General features: G+C 36.0%; 1 long non-coding RNA gene and 1 pseudogene across 1 annotated transcript; one reads left to right on the top strand and one right to left on the bottom strand.

Moving 5' to 3' along the window:
* LOC107731006 (dynamin-1-like) overlaps positions 1-21,786 on the top strand; it is a 25,669-nt pseudogene that overhangs the window by 831 nt on the left and 3,052 nt on the right.
* Positions 14,132-15,429, bottom strand: LOC107731061 (uncharacterized). The gene is made up of 3 exons (XR_001638737.1): positions 15,355-15,429; positions 14,954-15,270; positions 14,132-14,525 (listed from the first exon to the last, which is right to left on the bottom strand). It is a non-coding gene; the product is annotated as an uncharacterized LOC107731061 (long non-coding RNA).

A 21,786-nucleotide genomic window follows, 5' to 3' on the forward strand; every position in this document is an offset into this window, starting at 1 on the left:
TAGAACTAACAAGAGGAAAACCAGACTGGATGCAATATACTAAATAGTAAGCTCTAACAAGACTAAAGACAATAGCACGGCAAATGCACACACAAAACTAACCAGCAAAGACTAGAGGGAAATTAGCACAATATAAAGGGATCAGAGCACACGAGGATCAGGTGAACACAATTGGACAAACAAGGACTAAACAAGGGGGCGTGGTGATTGAAAGTGAGGAGGCAGGACATGAGGAGCACATGGCCAACACAAACAAAGACACAGCCATGTGCTCAGGCACAAAATAAACAAAGATACATTAAACAAGGACAGGACAGACAAGACTGTCAGGGCAGGATCCTGACAAGTACGTCTGTTTTTCAGGATGAGCTGTTTTAGTGTGAACAAGTCATCATTAGATTAAGAGTTTTTATTCACAGTATTTAAATGTATTACCTTTTTATTGACTTGTAAAAGCAGTTTTAAACATAGAAGCATGACTTTATAAAATTATTAAAAAAATTTTGCATTGCTTATTGATTCTTCAGGTTTAAAAAAGAAAAGAAAATGTACACGTCTATATGTAATATTTGTATGCTAGATATTCACTTTGACATACTTTGCATATAAAAACAGATGTGATTCAATGAGTGCTGCCTCATGTTCTTTTTAGGGATTTTCTGCCTCGTGGCTCTGGTATTGTCACTCGGCGCCCCCTAGTGCTGCAGCTCATCAACTGCCCTACTGGTAAATACCTTGCTTGCCGTAGAAGGATGCCAATCTTTATAGTTTTTAAATGCATGTTTTTAAGGAATAGGTCACACAGAAATTACATTTTGCTGAAAATTTACTCAGGCCATCCAAGATATAGATGAGTTTGTTAATTCATCAGAAAAGATTTGGAGAAATTTAGCATTACATCACTTGCTCACCAATGTATCCTCTGCAGTGAATGGGTGCCGTCAGAATGAGAGTCAAAACGGCTGATAAAAAAACATCACAATAATCCATAAGACTCCAGTCCATTAATTCACATCTTGTGAAGTGAACAGCTATGTGTTTGTTCCAATTTTCAGCAAACCTTTATTTTTGGGTGAAGTATTCCTTTAAGGCAAAACTAAAAAGCAGTTTTGTAAAATTGTCTTTTCTAATTGCTTATTTCCAGAATATGCTGAGTTTTTGCAATGCAAAGGGAAGAAGTTTACCGATTTTGATGAGGTTCGTCAGGAGATTGAGGCAGAAACAGATCGCCTCACTGGCCAAAACAAAGGCATTTCACCAGTCCCTATCAGTTTGCGTGTCTATTCGCCTCATGGTACTTACATTCACGCACATACAGAGGGAGTTATTTAACCATTTAACCAGATCTAAATATTCTGTTGCGTATAAGCATGCATTGTGAAATATCACATATAATCGTGTTAATACCTTGCCTGAAATATCACATATAATCGTGTTAAAACCTTGTTTTCATCACCAGTTTTGAATCTCACCCTTGTGGATTTGCCTGGGATGACCAAAGTGCCTGTAGGTGACCAGCCATCTGACATTGAGTTTCAGATCAGGGATATGTTTTATGCAGTTTGTGACTAAGGAGAACTGTTTGTTGCTGGCTGTGTCTCCGGCCAACTCTGACCTGGCCAACTCAGATGCCCTCAAGATTACCAAGGAGGTGGACCCTCAGGGTGGGTTATCATCCAGCAATGACTAAAACATGTTCTAAAATAATTGCCTATTTGCAGACATACCTTGATGTGAGATTTGTAAAAACTGTATCTGATCATGCATCAATGTGTGTGTGTTTTTCTGAGTAGGTTTGAGAACTATAGGTGTGCTCACTAAATTGGATCTAATGGATGAAGGAACTGATGCACGTGACATCCTGGAGAACAAGCTACTTCCTTTACGTAGAGGTAAAGTCAGAGTACAAAGAGAAAGCGTCATACTCTTTCCACATAAATAGAGAGTGGTCATGAAAAATTTGTAAATAACAATGAACATTCCCAGGCCTGAAAGAGTGTAGAGAATATTATATTTTTTTATTATTTATGCTTTAAATAGTCATTAGTCATTAGATGCAAAATCCCTGTGAATTGGAAAAATAATATTTTTTTATTAAATAATTATTTACCAATCCTCAGATTAAGAGTTAATAGGTCTGTACATAGGTAAATATCATCTGTCACTAATGTTCTGATTTAAAGGAATTAAATAAATGCATGATTTAAAAGGGCTTTAAGGGAAAATAGAATAATAATAAAAAAAATAGTAAAATAACCAATTTATTGTAACTATTTTAAATTTTTGCAAATAATATTTTTATTTTATTTTTCATTTATTTATTTTTATTCAATCACAGTATGCACACAGTCACTCTTATGCCTAATATGCTGAAAATGACTCAGTTAATGTTTCTTGTTTTGTCACACTCAATTACAAACTGAATTAATTGAATCACATAAATTATACATTTTACATTTAAAAAATGTTGACAAAATTACAGCAGAGCAGCATTAAAGGGGTCATGAACTACATTTTAATTTTTTTTATTTTAGGATGTTCTCTAAAGTTTTACTCATAACTTTAGTGCAATTTTACATAAAAAAAACATAAATTAGAAGTAACAGGCTATTTTCTATCCTGTTTTCGAGCCTCTCTGTGGAACGGTCTGTTTTTATAGGCTGGGTGCATTCAAGACTCGCAAGTAAACGCCAACTGCTGTGATTGGCTAACAGTTTCGCTTATTAAAATAACAGATGGACTCTGTTGTGACGTACTCTGAAAACAGCATGGGTCAATTGCGTTAAAAACGTATAAATACTCAGTATATATCAAACGATCTTGAGCAGACAATGCAATAATGGTAAAAGCACGTTTATTCACACTTCTTGTGTGTTGCGACATTACTGTTGGATCCACTCTAGTCAGACTCAGTCTGACTTTTTGTTTAATCAAAAAAAATTAAAGCAAATAAACAAACAAACAGTTTTTCACTGACACGATCTGGAGCTCTTTGCTAATTTTACCCCGTGTTTTCACCGGACGCGACTATAGACAACAGAACGGTTATGGCCCTGCCTTAACTATTATCTTAAAGGGATAGTTCACCCAAAAATGAAAATTCTGTCATCATTTACTCACCCTCATGTCGTTCCAAACCTGTATGAGTTGCTTTCTTATGTTGAACACAAAAGAAGATATTTTGAAGATTGCTGGTAATCAAACAGTTGGTGGTTGCCATTGACTTCCATAGTATTTTTTTTCCCTACTATGGAAGTCAATGGCAACCACCAACTGTTTGATTACCAGCAATCTTCAAAATATCTTCTTTGTGTTCAACATAAGAAAGCAACTCATACAGGTTTGGAACGACATGAGGGTGAGTAAATGTTGACAGAATTTTCATTTTTGGGTGAACTATCCCTTTAACTATTTACAGAACTTTTAGAAACCTAGCATTAGTAGATGATAAAGAAATGTGTGTCTGGTCTCTTGAAAACAAAATATAGGTCAGGGAAAAATATTTTATAAATGTATATTTTATAAATGTATTTGTCTATAAGGGCACACTAAGACACAGAAACACTTCAAAGGAATCAGGAGAGCAAAAAAGGCTATTAAACCTGCAACATTTCCCCTATTATTCACTAACATTATTAATTACTTGTCACATAGCACATTTTAAAAAACGTTTTTAACTAAAAATTTAATAAAACTAGTTTAATCAGTTAACTTATTAAATGAAGGAAAACTTTTCCACGTAATTAATTTAGGTCTATACAACAAGACTAAAACAAGTTATTTTAAACAAATGGCTCACTGGATTTAAGTTATGTTATTATGTTATACAATAACAAGCAATAGCATGCTAAAGACAGTTACATTTATTGTTACTATATTCAACATCAGATGAGCAAGTAAGAGGAGATTGGTCTCAGTTATTGCTCACTGATTGACGCAACACACATCATGGTCATCATATAGCCACCCATAATAACCAAACTCCATCATAACTGAACATTAAACGTCTTTCTCTTCACTGAAAAACACATAAAATCACACTTAATTTCACCATTTGCTCTCCTAATGTATTTTCTAATACATTTTCCTATTTGTTCCTCATAACTTTACATTTAAAAGCTTATTTAAGTTGTTGGATAGTCCACCTTGTGAAAGTGATTTAACAGCTGTAGTTATTTTCTAATACATTTTCCTATTTGTTCCTCATAACTTTACATTTAAAAGCTTATTTAAATTGTTGGATAGTCCACCTTGTGAAAGTGATTTAACAGCTGTAGTTCTGCAAAGATAATGTGATCTGTTTGTTGGTTTTAGTTATGACATCCTCCAATGTACTACATTTGGTCATGCTGATTGCCTGTAACAATGTCAAACTGGATGTTCCCTGTAGGCTACATTGGGGTTGTGAACCGCAGTCAGAAGGACATTGATGGCAAGAAGGACATCAATGCTGCAATAGCAGCGGAGAGGAAGTTCGTCCTCACCCACCCAGCCTACCGACACCTGGCTGATCGCATGGGGACTCCCTACCTGCAGAAAGTTCTTAACCAGGTAGAATGACTCCGAGAGCCACTCACGCAAATGTTTTTCTGCAACTGTTCCGCAGTTCTTGCTGTTGTTGTTGTTGAAATCATTTTTACTATAAGAAAGATGTTGACTACAGTAGTAACCAAAGGTTTCTATTCTCATCTAGCAATTAACTAACCACATCCGAGACACTCTGCCAGGACTGAGGAATAAACTTCAGAGCCAGCTGCTGTCCATTGAGAAAGAGGTGGAGGAGTACAAGCACTTCCGCCCAGATGATCCTTCTCGCAAAACCAAGGCTCTGCTACAGTGAGTCTGATATGTATTGCACATTTGAACATTTACAGCCCATGCACACAAACTACCGTTCAAAAGTTTTGGGGTCAGATTTTTTACGATTTTTTGTTGTTGTTGAAAGAAATGAATATTTTTATTCAGCAAGGATTCATTAATTTGATCAACGACAGTAAAGGCATTTATGATAATGTACAAAAGAAGCTGTTCTCTTGAACTTTCTATTCATCAAAGAATCCTGAAAAAAAAAAATTATCACAGTTTTCACCATTGATTAAAAAGATCTTGAGCAAAAATTAGCAAAATTCAGAATTGGAATAAATTACATTTTAAAGTATATTAAAATAAAAAATAGTTATTTTAATTTGTAATAATATTTCAAATATTTCTGAGCATTTCCCAGTCTTAATGAAATTATTATTATTATTATGGTTATTATTAATATTGTTGCTAATAACATTTGTTGTATTTTTTCTTCTTTTTTAAAGTTATACTACTTACAGTATATCTGTTATTAATCTGTTAAGATACTAATTCATTTGTATGCTTCCTCCCCCACCTCTAGACACAATGACACTCTCACACACATGCACGCACACACATGCACGCACACACACGCACGCACACACACACACACACACATACACACACACACACACACACACACACACACATGCATGCTCACAGACACATGAATGCAAATACAGGAGTTAATCAGAATGGACTATATATATCAGTATATATGTTTGTTTGTCCAAGTGAGTCTATATTTGGCACATGTAAATATTGCCACTTTCTTTACTTAGCCTATGTTTCTTACTTTTATGTTATATGTTTGGTCCATGGGATTCTGTATTTGGCACATGTAAACATTGTCATATTCTTTACTTGCATAATAAAAAAAAATATATATATATATTTCTGAGCATAAGGGACCTGTGTGTGTTTATGTGTGAAGATATGTATCTGTGACTTCACTGACTTGTACATAAAACTCAGTGTTCTCTGGTTTGAAGGATGGTGCAGCAGTTTGCAGTGGATTTTGAGAAGTGCATTGAGGGTTCAGGAGATCAGGTGGACACAGTGGAGCTGTCCGGAGGTGCAAGGATCAATCGCATCTTCCATGAGCGCTTCCCCTTTGAGCTGGTTAAGGTAATTTCATCATACTGTTGTTCTCTAAGAGCAAAACATATAAAGTAAGCGTTTCTCTGTCTATTGATGATGACTAGATGGAGTTTAATGAGAAAGAGCTGCGTAAGGAGATCAGTTATGCCATCAAGAACATCCACGGTATCAGGTGTGCATCAGCCTCACAGTCACGCACATTCAACAACTCTCCTGCTCTGAGATCAAACTCGCTTTGATGTTACTGTGACATTCTGAGCAACTGCTCGCTAGATATGAAGTACTGTACGGTGAGAACCGTGCCATGAATATCAACTGCAATGACAAAGTGATCAGTAACTGTAAAGCACATCATTTAGGTCTCTGACTGCTCTGTTCATCCCTTTCACTCATCAGGACCGGTCTGTTTACTCCAGACATGGCCTTCGAGACTATTGTTAAACGGCAGATTGCAAAGATCAAAGAGCCGTGTCAGAAATGTGTGGACCTTGTCATCACTGAGCTGGTCAATACGGTCAGGCAGTGCACCAAGAAGGTAAAACTCCATGTCTGTACAGCATACAGCTTCATATACACTACCATCCCCAATTTTTTTTAAATACTTTTATTCTGCAATGTTGCATTAAATTGAGCAGAAGTGATAGTAAAGATGTGTATAATGTTACAAAAGATTTCTATTTTTAATAAATGCTGTTCTTTAGAACTGTCTATTTATCAAAGCATTTTGGAATCACAGTTTCCACAAAAATATTCAGCAGCACAATTATTTTCAACATTGGTAATAATAAGAAATGTTTCTTGAGCTACAAATAAGCATATTAGAATGATTTCTGAAGGATCATGTGACACTGAACAGTAGTTCAGGAGTAATGATGATGACAATTCAGCTTTACCTTCACAGGAATAAATTACATTTATATATTCAAATAGGGGAAAAAAAGTTAAATTGTAGTTTTAAATTGTAATCACAATGTCAATATTTTACTTTATTTCTGATTTGAATCTGATATCAATCTGATATAAATGCAACCTTGATAAGCAACTTCTTTTGAAAACATTGTTCCCATATTCCATATATATACCCTATATAATACCACTTTAGAGTGAATTTTATAAGTACATTTACAGGTCATATTTAACCCCCAAATAAAAAGTTTTTTAAAATTAATTATTTTTTTAAGCAATTAATTTAATAAATTAAATTAATAAAGATAACTCCAGAAAATGAATTCTAGGTTTGAATTGTGGCATTATTTTAATTCACACACACACACACACACACACACACACACACAAAATAATTCTCAAAAAATTTGACATTGTTTAAATAGTAAAATATTGCATTTAATTTCTGCTAATTCATTTGATCTATTTATGTAAATGTATTGTTTTTTATTTATTTCATTTTTGCATTATATCAGTCAGTGCGTACAGACAAAATAACTCTCATTACTCTCAACTCAAAAATAAAACATCGATACACATTATAATAATGAGAATGGGGGTGGGGGATAGGGGTTAATTGTCAGCTAAATAATGCAAAACTATTTTCCAACAATTAAATGATTATTCTAACAATTAAATGATTGCTTTTTACATTAGGCTTCATTGTCTTTATGCATATTAGAATTTCTTATTTGAATTCATGTTATTTTGGGGGTGCATATCATCCAGACATGTTTTTCTGTGAGCTCCATTCTTAAACTGATAATCACTAAAATCCTTGTCCATTTTTCTGTGGTAATAAGGTTTAGTTAAACAATAAGTAGGGATGGGCGATACCCCTTATTTTGTTTTCGATACGATACCGATATTTTTCAAGGCAGTATCGTCGATATCGATACCGATTCGATACTTCTGCACTAAACTTTTAAATTATGAAATTTATTAAATTATTAAATTACTAAGAGTAAAATGGGTAATGAAAACCACTTAACTTTATGTTGAAAACGCATTTTAGCCCGTTTAATCCCAAATTTTTCCCAGACATGAAAACATCCAAATGATGTGTCATTAGTAACCCTTTGAAATAATTAATACATTTTTTTTTTTGGGAAAAGTGTGTGAAAATTTTTATTTTATGGTCAGTCACAATTGTAACCGGTGGGATAATGTGTATACTGAATTAACATATTTCTGCAGTCATACATTTTTTTATATATCTTAGCCCAGCTATTTTAAACTGTTTGATCACATTCTAGGGTTACAATTATGCATAAAAAACCCTTATACAACATGGATAGGAATACTGAGATCAAATACAAAAAAATACAACCATCAACGTATTTCAAAATTGTTACTTTTTTGTAACATATATCATCACATTTTTATATTAGTGCTACCAGTATTACAACATAAATATTCTAACTTATTTGTAACATTTGAACTTTTGATTTAGTGCAATATTTTGTACTGCCATTAGGGACTGCCAGTGAATGGCTGTTGCATGCATAAAATGCAACCTTTTTATTCTGACAGTGTATGATTTCTATTAACATTACAGAATAGAACATAATCAATATTATCTTTCAACATTCAATTTAAATAACTGTAATTGCACAAACTATGTAGGCTACAATTTCAATTTGTTTATTGTGAAATAACTCAAACATTTATGTTTTTTTCTGTCCTCTGATAAGCATTGTTCAGGGCTGCCGTTCCCAAAAGCTTTAATGCTTTCTTATGATACTTTTGGGAAACGCAGCCCTGTTTGAATGCACTGTCAGCAGTGAGCGAATGCTCTCTGTGATTGATTGGTTCTGTCTTGCAACATTTGCGTGTGTTCAGATGAGCAGAAAAATAGTTCTATCCTACACAATTACTCGCTAACAAAGGTTATTCGTCCAATTCAATGCATATTGTACGCATTATTATTATCATCATTTTTGTTAAATAAACAAAACCACTGGTAAATAAAACGCACCTTAGTATCGATATTTTTTGTTTGAGTATCGATACTTTCGATACTCGCATCAGTATCGATATATCGATACTTCGGATCGATAACTTGAGTTCACCTGCATTTTCTCAGTCGGGAAATTATTTTTCAAAGGCACAGTGATTGTGTCCTCTGTGATCCCTAGATATTCACAGTAGACATTCTGAGCTGATTCATAAAGACATGCTAAATATGACTGTACAATGATTTTACAGTTTAAAAGTGTCTGTTCGCCATACATTTGAGTTATTATTCTAACCTTCTATCAGTTTCGCCCTTTATAAATCCTTTGGCAGAATCAAATCCATGGAATTTATAATCTAATCTGATCAACACTACTGAATGCAGCCGAGCACGGCTGGTTTGTCCTATTGTGAGTTTGGTGGTAGTCTAGTGTGTGGACCAGCATAAGCCATTCTGTTCTCCAACTTTTGCAATTTAACTGGTAAAGGTAGTCAACTAAAGGTTGGAATACACTACACTACTTTTGTACAGATCTTTGCCTGGATTTGCGGTCTGGACGAGTTGATGCTAGCAGCCGAATTTCAGAGTCAGTCAACAGTCTGAGTTGACCATGTTCAAAGAAAATCGGGCAGTGTACGATGGACACAGACTCCAGTTTTTTAGCCTCCATCAGATCAGATGATATCAGAAATGTTTGATACTTTGAGCCGATTTTAGAGCTCATATTGTTTTAATTTGTCACATGTCGCCTAGCAGTGGGTCACGTTTTTGTGTGAGTTTGTTGTGTTCGGATTCGGTATGACTTAAAAGTCATAGTGTGTGTAACAATACGCCCACTGCCATAGTTCCATATTTTGAACGCTCAGTAGAAAATATAAGCATCTATTATTTATCATACTTACAGGTTGTGATTCGGTGGAGCCAGCTGGTCCAAATAAACTGGGAACTGAGCCATCTTTCAAGAGCAAGCGTTCTGTGAATCCCACGTTGATTAGAGAAGCAGTCGTCAGTAAAATGACAGGAACACAAAAAAAAGATTGGGGTTGTACTGCTGTGATTTTTAACCACTGATTCTTTACAGCCTCATCTTTCGGAAGTAAACAAATTTACTTTCACCGTGTAGGACACAGTGTCTTCTTGACATGATGTTACCCACATGAACAAGCTACAGTGTTTGAGGGCGGGTCAATTTCTTCGCGGCCAGACAACGTAGATCATTGGCGGGCATTATGCAAACCGTCAAGAAGTGGGATTTGAATTCCTGATGACTCGTTTAGGCTGTTCAGAGTCAATTATTTCTTTTGGGACACAATAACTTTATCGTGCACTTTCAGCTTTACAACTTTGCAGATAGTTTACATTTACATAAAGCTACATTACACACTACATGAAAGGCAATATTCCAAATGGCATAACAGGGGCAATTTAAAATGGTGTGTATTCCAGACTTTAGGAGGTCTTGCTGGTTAAGATTGTGAAGAAGTCTGATGGTGATATCAGTATCTGCTTTTTGGCAATGACCCCCAAAATTCTAACTCACTTCAATGGTTTTGTGGCTATTAGATATCCATTAGTTCCAATCGTTTTGTGCTCTTAATCGATATTTCTTTTTTTTTGTTTTGTTTATCCTTTCAGCGCCCAGCAGAGAAGCAGTCAGATGAATAAGAAGAAGGCTGCTGGCAACCAGGTAAGCACAAGTCAGAATGAACAGATGCTGTGTCCAGCATGCATCACACAGCCTGGACAGATGTTTGCTGCCTCACTCAAACATTACTTATGTAGGAACAGCAGACACAGGTCTATAATTGGACACGGCATCACTCAGTGTCTCTCATTTTATGAGATTTTAATTATTGAGAACTGTGGTGGGTGTTGTTTTGTAAAATGCTCTTTAAAGGTAATAAATAATTAGGAAGAGCTTGGTGGAGGTGCTTTGTCATCCACTGGCAAACATGGAGAGAGAAGCGATTGAATTAGAGAATTACTTGATCAGTTATTATATAACATCTAGATTGACCATGCAATTCAATCTAATGCATGTATCCTCCAGTATACCATGGATGGCTACATCCAAAATGTGAAGCTGAAGAAATGTATATGATGGAGAGGTTTCCGTCAAAATCAAAGCAAATGTGTATCGTCTTCTAAAAAGTGAGAAGCCTCATTTTTTGTTTAGCTTTTAAAACTATGCAGAGCAGAAAAACATATTTTTAGTCAAATGAATATAAAAAATATAAAACGTTTAATTAATAAGACAGTTTTATTAATTTATAAAACTTAAATATATATTCATAAAGATCATAAAGATTCATAAATATTTAAATAATAAATTATTTAAATAATTTTATATTGAATGTGAACTGTTTAATTGCAATGTGCATGACTGTTGCAAAAACAAAACAAACAAACAAACAAAAAACAGCATGATAGGTCTATTTTTATTTTGGACTGAATTTTAAGCATATATATATATCATGATATGTTGTTATTCATCATGATTATCATGAATTATCTTATAGCATGTTTTATTTAGTCACATTTAACAATCTTTTGTATGTCTTGTGTTAATGCTGTGAATTAGTTACTGAACTTAGCATTTTTCTGCTACTTTTGTATTCATGTATTCATCTTGTCTATTCTCACTACTGCATTTTCCAGTTTATAATTATCTATCTTAAACCCTGTCTTTGCTTTGCTACTGTTGCTATGGCAACGCACCTCAGGATGAGATAATGGTAAGTGTGCATTGACTGCGGCCTCTTTAGTGTGTGTGTGTGTGTCTGTGTGTGTCTGATTGAGTGTGTTTGTGTCTGCTAATTCACTTTGGCCTTTTAATATAAAATGGATTTGAAAAATAGCATTACAATTTGATTATTATGGTCCTAATTGTGGTGTATTTGTTTAAAACAAAAACACAAATAGCTTTTTTTAATTATTAATTAATCCTGACCTTTTCCGATAAAGTTGAGTGATTTCGCACAATGCCACTGCACTGGAGAAGCTGCTGGAAATCCGTTGCACTTCTGAGAGCTGTAGCTCATCTGTAAGAAACATGACGTTCATTTCTCAGAGAACAAATGTACTGAACAAATATAGCACACCTTAAATGCACTGTAGGTTATTTGGGGTAAAAAGAAGTCTTCCAGATGTAATGAAAGATGTAATGTTAAAAATTTTTTAACAAGTTCTCAACTTTTAATTGATATTTATTTGTTATAATATAACATTTTATTTGAAATCACACACACACACACACACACACACACACACACACACACGGGTAAAAAGAAGTCTTCCAGATGTAATGAAAGATGTAATGTTAAAAATGATTTTTTAACAAGTTCTCAACTTTTAATTGATATTTATTTGTTATAATATAAAACTTTATTTGAAATCACACACACACACACACACACACACACACACACTACTGTTCAAAAAATTGTTGTCTGTAAGATTTTTATATTTTTGAAAGTATTCTCTTAGGCTTATCAAGGCTGCATTTATTTGATAAAAATACAGTAAAAACAGCAATATTGCGAAATATTTTTAGAATTTAAAATAATGGTTTTCTGTATTAATTTATTTATTTTGTGGAAACCATGATACATTTTCATGATTCCTTGATAAAAAAATAAAATAAAAAAATTCTAAAGAACAGTATTTATTTGGTATCATTTAATTTCAGATCAATTTAATGATTAATTTAATTTAATCAATTAATTTAAACTCGAAATATTTTTAGAATTTAAAATAACGGTTTTCTGTATTAATTTATTTATTTTGTGGAAACTATGATACATTTTCATGATTCCTTGATAAAAAAATAAAAATAAAAAACATTCTAAAGAACAGTATTTATTTGGTATCATTTTATTTCAGATCAATTTAATGATTAATTTAATTTAATCAATTAATTTAAACTTTTTAACTGTAGAGTATGTGCAATTCAGCTAGTGGTCTCAGACTTTTGAACTCCACTGTATTAGCAAAGCTCTTTTGATTTGTTCTTCTGATAAATTCTACAATCACATACACATCATTTGCAAATTTATTAAATTGGGTTCTGGTGTACTTGATTCTGATTGGTCAATCACATCATTCTGTGTTCATAAATATTGCATAATGACTGTTAAACAGCACAAGTGGTTATTGTCCCAACTGATTTACATAACTGTGCAAGTTCATGTCTCTTGTATCATTCTTCTTTATTCTCACACTACTTTCAAATGATTTGTTGTCCATTTATTCATACATGTGATAAGTACAACAAAATATGACAGTCATTGTTCCCTACATTCCATGTTTCCCTGTGTTTAGGTGATCAGAAAGGGTTGGCTGACCATCAACAACATTGGCATCATGAAAGGAGGAGCGAAGGAATATTGGTTTGTCCTGACTGCTGAGAATCTGTCCTGGTACAAAGATGATGAGGTGAGTCCCCTCTGTTTCTTCTTGGTTGCTTTTCATTTAGCAATGCTTTTATCTGAAGCAACTCTCAGTATAATCTCTATAGTGCCGGTTGCCCTGGAGCAGCCTTTTTTTCTTTTCATATACACTGGGCTCTGTATTTTAGTATTATTTTCACCAGAAGTAAGGCTATATTTAGTCTGTTTCACAATGAAAGCATCTTATCCTACCAGTAACCCATGCTGTAAATACACTGCAACACTGGATCCAAGAAAAGAGAATTGAGATGGATGAGGTCATACAGTATAAATGAGTGCATTAGTTCTGTTTCTTATTTCAGTAATGGCCAGGCATTTTGCCGTCTTGGCAGTCTGATCAAGCACAGGTGTTACGGTACCGTTGTGACCCCCGCCCCACCCCCACTGTCAGTCCAGACCGGAGGCATGAGGAGAAGCAGACCAGGGGCTGGTGGGAGGGCTGCTCTGGGGGTTGGGAAGGTGGCATATGGTTTTCATTACCATACATACCAGATTTTGGTCCAACACTTCCCAAAAGCCCTCACTCTAGTTAGTTTAAGCATGCAGAGAAAGTCCTTTTAAAACAAAGGAGTTCCTGGTCTAAAATGGCTTACTGTTTAGAAAAAAATATCAATTTTGTATATAATTGTTTTTCATTTAATCTCCTCATTTTTATAAACCACAGTTATGTCCTGCTTATGCCAAAACAATTTCCTTGTGGTCCAAGTGGATGAAAAAGAGTCCAAACAATGACAATTATATACAGAGAAAAGACTTTTATTTTCCATCAAATCAGATATAAATATATCTATATCTATATATACATTTTTAAAATAAAAATATAAACAGAGGGAGAGAGAGAATTTTTTAAAACATTACTAAGCAAGTAAGCATTGTTTACTTAACTTAATTATTTGCATAACTTAATTGATGTTTCTGCTGAGGAGGTTCTGCTGAGGGAATGCTTTGTCAGATTTTGCTAACTTCGCTGTGTAATCCACTTCCCCAAAGACACTTAAATACACAGACATTACTTCGCACATGAAGGCATGCACATTTCCATGGACGTACAGAGACATGATGACGAGACTGTTGATGAACAGAACTAGTTGATGTGTGTGCACCCCCCACACAGCCTAACCAATGTGCAGACTACTGTACAATCTCTACGCCCTGAACAGGTAGTCTGAACACTGGGAAAGCGGGGCGGGCATGACGCTTCACGGGGAGATGAGATGAGTCCAACAGCACTAAGAAATGAATGTGTACAAAACATTAAAGATCATGACGTACAACATGTACATGCACATATTGTGTTAATTAACATATTTTTTTGTTTTTGTGAAAGCCACCACTCCCTTTCACATAAGCAAATGTTCTGTTTTCCAAATATTTTTTGGAAGTGAGCGTGGAAGAAAAGGAGATGAGAAAGTTAAAGTTTATTATTGAGCAATAATTTAGACTTAGCATGAAAATGCTGCTTTACAGCAGGCCGTTTGCTGCGGTAATATCACATCTATTATTTATATATTTTATTAATATATCCATTTAAAATTCCTTCAGTTTGTCTAGCTGTTTGATAATATCTGTCCAGCCCATTGTCCCTCCTTAACTTCAAACTTTCAGATCTGATTCTACCATATGTAAACCATAAATCCTTCAAAGGGACAAAAAATACCTCAAAGTCCATGCATCTGTGCCAATCAGATTTGGCATTAGACATTCTGATTGTCCTCCGAAAACCATCATCCATCCATTTCTCCGTCTCTGTCTCTCTTTTTCTCTGGCTCTGTTCGGCTGGACGTCCGAGTGTGTGAGATGCCAAAAGAGTGGTAGGTGAGTGGGGGAGGAGGAAGAGAGGAGGGTCCTTTAAAACCTCTGAGTGTTTGATGGTGGTACGAGAAGGCAAAAGAATGTGGGTGGCAAGAAGCGTTGGGTTTCCTGGCCCTTTCACCCCCGTCGACTCATAAATCCCTCTCAGATCAGCGGCAAAATCTTTGAAAAAAGATATACAAAATGATCAGATATGCAGCATTTACATCACAAACATTAGTTTGTAACACACAGTGTCTCTTGTACTTTCAAATGTGGATTTTTCAGAATCGACGTGGCAGAATTTTGACTCCTGGAAGAGCTGAAAAGAGGGAGAGGGAGAGAAAGAGGTGGAGCTTTTTTCCTTTTTCCCCCCGCCTTAAGTTTATGTTTCTTTTCTCGTTAAACAGGAAGTGAGAGGTCAGAGGTCACAAAAGAGTAATACGAGGAAAGCTGGTACTGATGAAGACCTGTCAGAATCAGCGTTTGCTTTGAGATGTAATTCTGACATCTGTGTATGTTTATGTGTGTGTGTGTGGGGGGGTGGGTGGTGTTGCTGACTGAGTTTCTTGGCATGGAGACGGAATTGTAATATCTCCAGATGTGTAGTCATGTGGTCTGTACCTCTCTTCATGCTGCTATTTATTCTGAAGCTCACTTCCTCTGCTCGTACTGAATAAAGGTCTCTTTATACTGGCTTACGGCCCCCCTAACGATCACACACACACATATTCAAGTTTTAAAACATGCCTGTAGACGAGGTGCTTCAGAAGTTAGTTTACATCAGGGCTGAAGTTCACGCTCACCGCAGAATGTTCCTCTGAAATGCAGGAGGGTTCTTATTAAATGTGGAGAAGGTGACATAGTGGTGACCTATAAACAAGAGGCATTAATCATCCTCACGCCGTTTGATCCGTCCTTGGGCTCCCCTTACATTGGTTTTTGTGGACATTAATCTCAGTTCGGGTGGAAAGTTTATTGTCACAAGACGACACCGTCTGCTCGGTCAGCGGTTCTGAAGCCTTGTGTTTGAAAATCAATCTGAATTTCCGTGGTTCTTAAAAGAATGTTCTGGGTTCAAGATAGGGTCAGCTCTATCGACAGCATCTTTGCCATGCTGCCGATTACCACAGATAATAATTCAGACTTTTTCAATAGTTTGTAAAAACAAGCAAAAATTTATTTACAGCAATGCAGTTACAGTAGAAGACTATGACTAGTCTAGAAGCTATGACTTCAAAATTATATATGTTAACATGAGACTAGTGTGATAAAGTCACTTAGTGACTGTCTTTTGACTACTCTCTTGACCATTTAAAGCCGGTAATCAATAAGCTAATCAAGGTCTAAGGGTTACTAAAAAGCAGCAGGCAGGTGAGCAAGGTTGGAGCAAAACTCTGCAAGACTGTGGTTCTCCAAGACTGACGCTGGCCACCCCTGCCTTAGCGTCTTCATGAAATGTCTGTAGCATACTTTGGTTAAAATTCCTCAATTGTTGTGTAAAACAACACCTTTTTTATCTCGTCAAAAACAGCTCTGTTCACAGCGAGCCGTTTCGTTGCATGACTCTTTAAATGATAATGAGCTACTGCTCACCCACCCCTCTCTTCCGTGGGGAGTGTCGACACAGAGGCACGTGAAGTGCTGTTTTGGACTCCGTATATAGCTCAGAGGTGGTCTTATTCAAATAATTAGCTAGAAACCGGCTGAAAATTGAAACAGCTCACTGGATGACACTGGATGACTCAGACAGCCCATAACAAACTGGCTGCATGTTTTGTTTTCAGCTTTTCTGAGCTGGCAGACACGCCAGAAACCTAACTAAATGCAAAAAAAAAAAAAAGCTAAAAAAGTGACATTTTCATCCGATGTCCCCTTCAGATCAGTGGTTCTCAACCAGGGTGCTGGTACCCACTAGAGGGCCTCACAATCTTCCATTGGGCATGGACGATGACTTAAATGGATAGTTCACCCAAAAATGAAAATTTTGTCATTAATTACTTACCCTCATGTTGTTCCAAACCCGTAAGACCTCCTTTCATCTTCGGAACACAAATTAAGATATTTTTGATGGAATCTGAGAGCTCTCTGACCCTCCCATAGACAGCAAGGGTCCTTACACCATCAAGGCCCTCTAGCTTTGTAAAATTACGATTGAACCCCTGATCTCACATGGATTATTTGACCGATCTCCTTGCTACGTTTCTGGACCTTGATGGTGTAAGGACCCTTGCTGTCTATGGGAGGGTCAGAGAGCTCTCAGATTCCTTAAAAAATATCTTAATTTGTGTTCCGAAGATGAACGGAGGTCTTACGGGTTTGGAACGACATGAGGGTGAGTAAATAATGACAGTATTTTCATTTTTGGGTGAACTATCCCTTTAAATTATTTTAATTTATATATTGCATTAATAAAAAAAATATAGTAACATTTAACAATAATGTATCATTTGTTAACAATGTGAATTGCAACATTTACTAACACATTAATAAATTCAAAAGTTTTATCTGGTGATATTATTTAATGGATCTGAGCTAATGTGAACTAATAATGCACAGTTGTACTTTTACTAACTAACGTAAACAAAGATTATTAGATAGTGTAACAATTTATTAGTATTGCTCTTTGTTAGTTAATATTAGTTAATGCATTAACTATGGTACCTTTTTGTAAACTGTTATATATTAATATTATTATTAATATATTAAAATATTCTAAATTAAAATGCAATATGAAATTTTTTTTTTTTTTTTTACTTTTTTACTTTTTATTTATTTATTTTTTGGAAACATACAGTTCTTGAAATTTCTTGAATCATGAAATGAATTGTGGTTAATTAATATATCAACACTTCCAGTTCGTAAGAAAGTTGGAAGAACTAACAGCTTTGTCAATTACAGCTGGAATACCAGAGGAAATTTCGTACCCTATATTTGAGTTACATATTTGTAAGTGTTTTATATTTGTGTATATTTATAGTATTTATGTTTTTGAATTAATAACCCTGATACAGTCATCTTTATGATTTAAAGTTTAGTGCCCATCTGCCAAAAACGCCCAATGATCATTCACTGAAAACCAAATACATCAGCTCTGTTCCTGGATTCTACATGCAGAGATTACTACATGCACTGTGATTTTTTGAAACTGTGCATGTGATTCAACGTTTTTGTTTCCCCAGACTTGGGAGTCTCTCTAAAGTCTGTTATTTCTGGATAGCATGCAGTGGAGGAAAATTATCATAAATTACAGGGTAAATTATTGAACCAAAGAATATGAATGCTGGTCTAAGAAAGGCACTTAATTTTTCTTTTCTTTTTTTTTTCGGGGGGGGGGGGGGCATTTGAGAAAAGATCACATAAAAAAAGAGAGATGGGCATTTAGCACCTTGCATGCAGTATTGGAGACATTAACTACAAGTTACTGATAATTGAAAGTAGTTAAACAACAGTAAAGCTACCCTTTTAAAAGAAAGTGATTAATATCACTACAAGCTAGCAAGAACAAGTTGCTAACGACAATGAAGTTATTTAAAAGGACAATTTAAAAAAAATCAGATTACTGTCTGAACGAAGTGATTCCCTAAACCCGCTGTCTTTTTATGTATTTTATTATTACCTTAGGCCATTCAGATGCAAATATATATAAAACATGTATTTAAAAAACAGCTATATTGTCACGAGAGGACTCAGGGGCTGGAGCCGACACTGGAGCGGACTCATGGGTTGGGATGAAGGCGGAGAACAGTCTCTTTTTTCCTCCTCCTCCTCCTTTGGTTAGGGTTAAAGGGAGCGGCCGATGGGCCTGACTTCGGAACGGCCGGCGGGCTTGAGAATGGAGTGGCCGGCGGCCTCGAATTCCGAGCAGCCGGCGGGCTTGACTGCGGGCTAATTCTGGACATAGACTGTATAAAAACATGGACATAGTGTCTGTGACATCACCCGTAGGTTTCTAAAGAGCGGTTTTGAAGCTCAAAGTGGGCAGAGCCGGCCGTCGCCATCCTGGCACTGCACGTCACTCCCGGATAATTGAAAATGGGCAAAGAGGCGGGAGCTGGATGCTGAAACCACGCCCACCTAGTTTGTCGCCGGTGACAGCATCAGGGATCGGGGCCGGACGCTCTCCAGACACCGGAGGATCCCTTCCCTCCAGCTTAGTCCTGTGGTGTCTGGGAGGTCAACGGGGTGGTAGTAATTTGCCCCGATCCAGAACAGCGAGTTGATGGTGGCGTCATCTAACGCCGCAGTCACGGCGATCCCGCAGAAATCCCGGGCGAACTCTATGAATGGGAGATCTCTGCGGGATAGGGCGGAAAACTTTGCGGCGACCTCCATGGCCGCGGGGAGAAATAGGAAAGACTTTCAATAAACGGAAAAAAAAAAAACGGGGAGAAGGGGCGCCACTTACTCTATTGTTTGGGTCCGGTATTCTGTCACAATAATGCTACTGTGGAGGAGACGAAGGAGCGTGGAGACAAAGGAGATTCAGAGTTCATCACAGTCTTTATTAAATCCAAATAAATACACACATGGAACTGGCAGGAACACACACATAGCATTGGGGTTAGATGTACAATACCGGACGCTAGACATGGAAAGACACAGGGCTTAAGTAATGGGACTAATCAAGGAAATTAACGGGAACCAGCTGAAACGAACATAATTGACACGAGGGAAAAACTAGGTAATGGGGAGAACATGGGGAGAAAAACACAAGACACGGGAACACAGGACTGACATACATAGTGCTTGTCACACTACATCACTACTCATTGCCAAATGTTGCTTATTTCTGTGAAAGCTACACTATACAGCTACTGCATACCTACTGAAAAATGTAGTTAAGCTGGGTTATCAGTGAAAAATGTTCTTTACATTTTATACATTTTCATGTTTGTTTTTACACCACAATTAGTGTAGACACCATTTTATTTGCCACAACAAATCTGCAACACAATATGAATAAATTCACAATTGTTAAGTACAACTGATATTCGGATAATTTTGTGTTGATGCTGAAGTGCATTCCTCTGGTGGTTTGTAAGTAGGTTACTCTTCTAATATGTGGATGCTTCACACTGTTAACATGCAAGTGTTTTCATCTTTACTCCCTCTCCTCCTCCTACACACTTCGTGTAATCTCTCTACTCTCACTTTTATATTCAAAAGAAATAAGCATCAATCAGAATGACAAATCACCCTTTTTCTCTTCCCTTTAGGTTTTTGAGGAAAACACATACTTTAATATTTAAGCAGAGTTTAATTCAGTTTATACAGGATTTCCATCTCTAGCTTGTGTGTTGCTGATTAAGTGTGTGAGTCATAAAGCATGATACTCAGTGTGCCATTGCAGGCTTCCAGTGTGGAATCAATACTCATATCACAAATACTTGATAACCCTTTAGTGTTATAGCTGATGGGGCCGACATGTAAGCACTAACTGTGGTGTTTAATTCCTCGTGTACGTGTTCATACAGATTTATGCGATCGTAAAGTAGTGCGAGGCTAGCAGTTTAAGTATTGTATTCTGCTTTTGCCATATAGTTACAGCAAATACAGGTTCAGATAAGCGATTTTGCTCTATAATAACTCTTCAGTAGGCGGTCCCTGATCTGGTAGTGTTCTCTTTTGCTTTATTTTAATAACTTTTTCATTGTGCTTACTGCCCCCTGCAGGAGAAAGAGAAGAAGTACATGCTGCCATTGGACAACCTGAAGCTCAGAGATATAGAGAAGAGTTTCATGTCCAGCAAGCACGTGTTTGCTCTCTTTAACACTGAACAGAGGTTAGAGAAAATGTTTTACTCACTGCAGAGCTCTCCAAAATAAAGAAATACATTAATATCCATAATGCATACTTAATATTAATATAAACTGCCGTTCAAAATGTGGGGTCGGTTTTTGAAATGCTCACAAAAGCTGCATTTATTTGATCAAAAACACAGTAAAAACAGTAATACAGTGAAATATTAATACAATTTAAAATTGTAATTTAAAACGGTTTTCTATTTGAATATATTTTATGATTGTAATGTATTCTTATGATGGCAAAGCTGAATTTTCAGCTTCATTACTCCAGTCTTCAGTGTCACATGGTCCTTCAGAAATCATTTAATATGCTGATTAGGTGCATATATATACTAAAAATTAACACATATAATAAACATATATAATAAAAAAATATTTATACAATACTTTTAATACTGATTTATGTAATTTAGTAATACATCTCAAATGACACTATTGTCTGGTCATTTTTATTTCGTAAGCACAATATGACTTCATCGCTCATGCATGTTGTTGGACTGTTGTCTTAGGAATGTGTATAAAGACTATAGGCAACTTGTGACACCCAGGAGGAGGTGGACAGCTGGAAGGCATCCTTCCTACGAGCTGGAGTTTACCCAGAGCGCATCACTGTATGTGAATGCTTCCACTGATCACCGTCCAGTCATATTAACATATTAACTCATTACTGTGCTGCCACACGTATAACCAATCACCAATGCAATTCTAACAAACATTGATAGCTTACTAACTTCACTTACTGTGCTTTCTTTGCTACATCTGCAGGATAAAGAGAAGGTAAGTTTTTCTCTAATGGATCGATTTTTCCCTCCTTCTGTAACGAATTAGTCCACTGAAGGCGAGTTGAAGTGAGAACCCAAGTGCAGTTTATTTACAGAGTGATCCAAACATT

This window comes from Sinocyclocheilus rhinocerous, unplaced genomic scaffold (assembly GCF_001515625.1).
Source record: "Sinocyclocheilus rhinocerous isolate Xijiao unplaced genomic scaffold, SAMN03320098_v1.1 scaffold157, whole genome shotgun sequence".
NCBI classification, from domain to species: Eukaryota; Metazoa; Chordata; class Actinopteri; order Cypriniformes; family Cyprinidae; genus Sinocyclocheilus; species Sinocyclocheilus rhinocerous.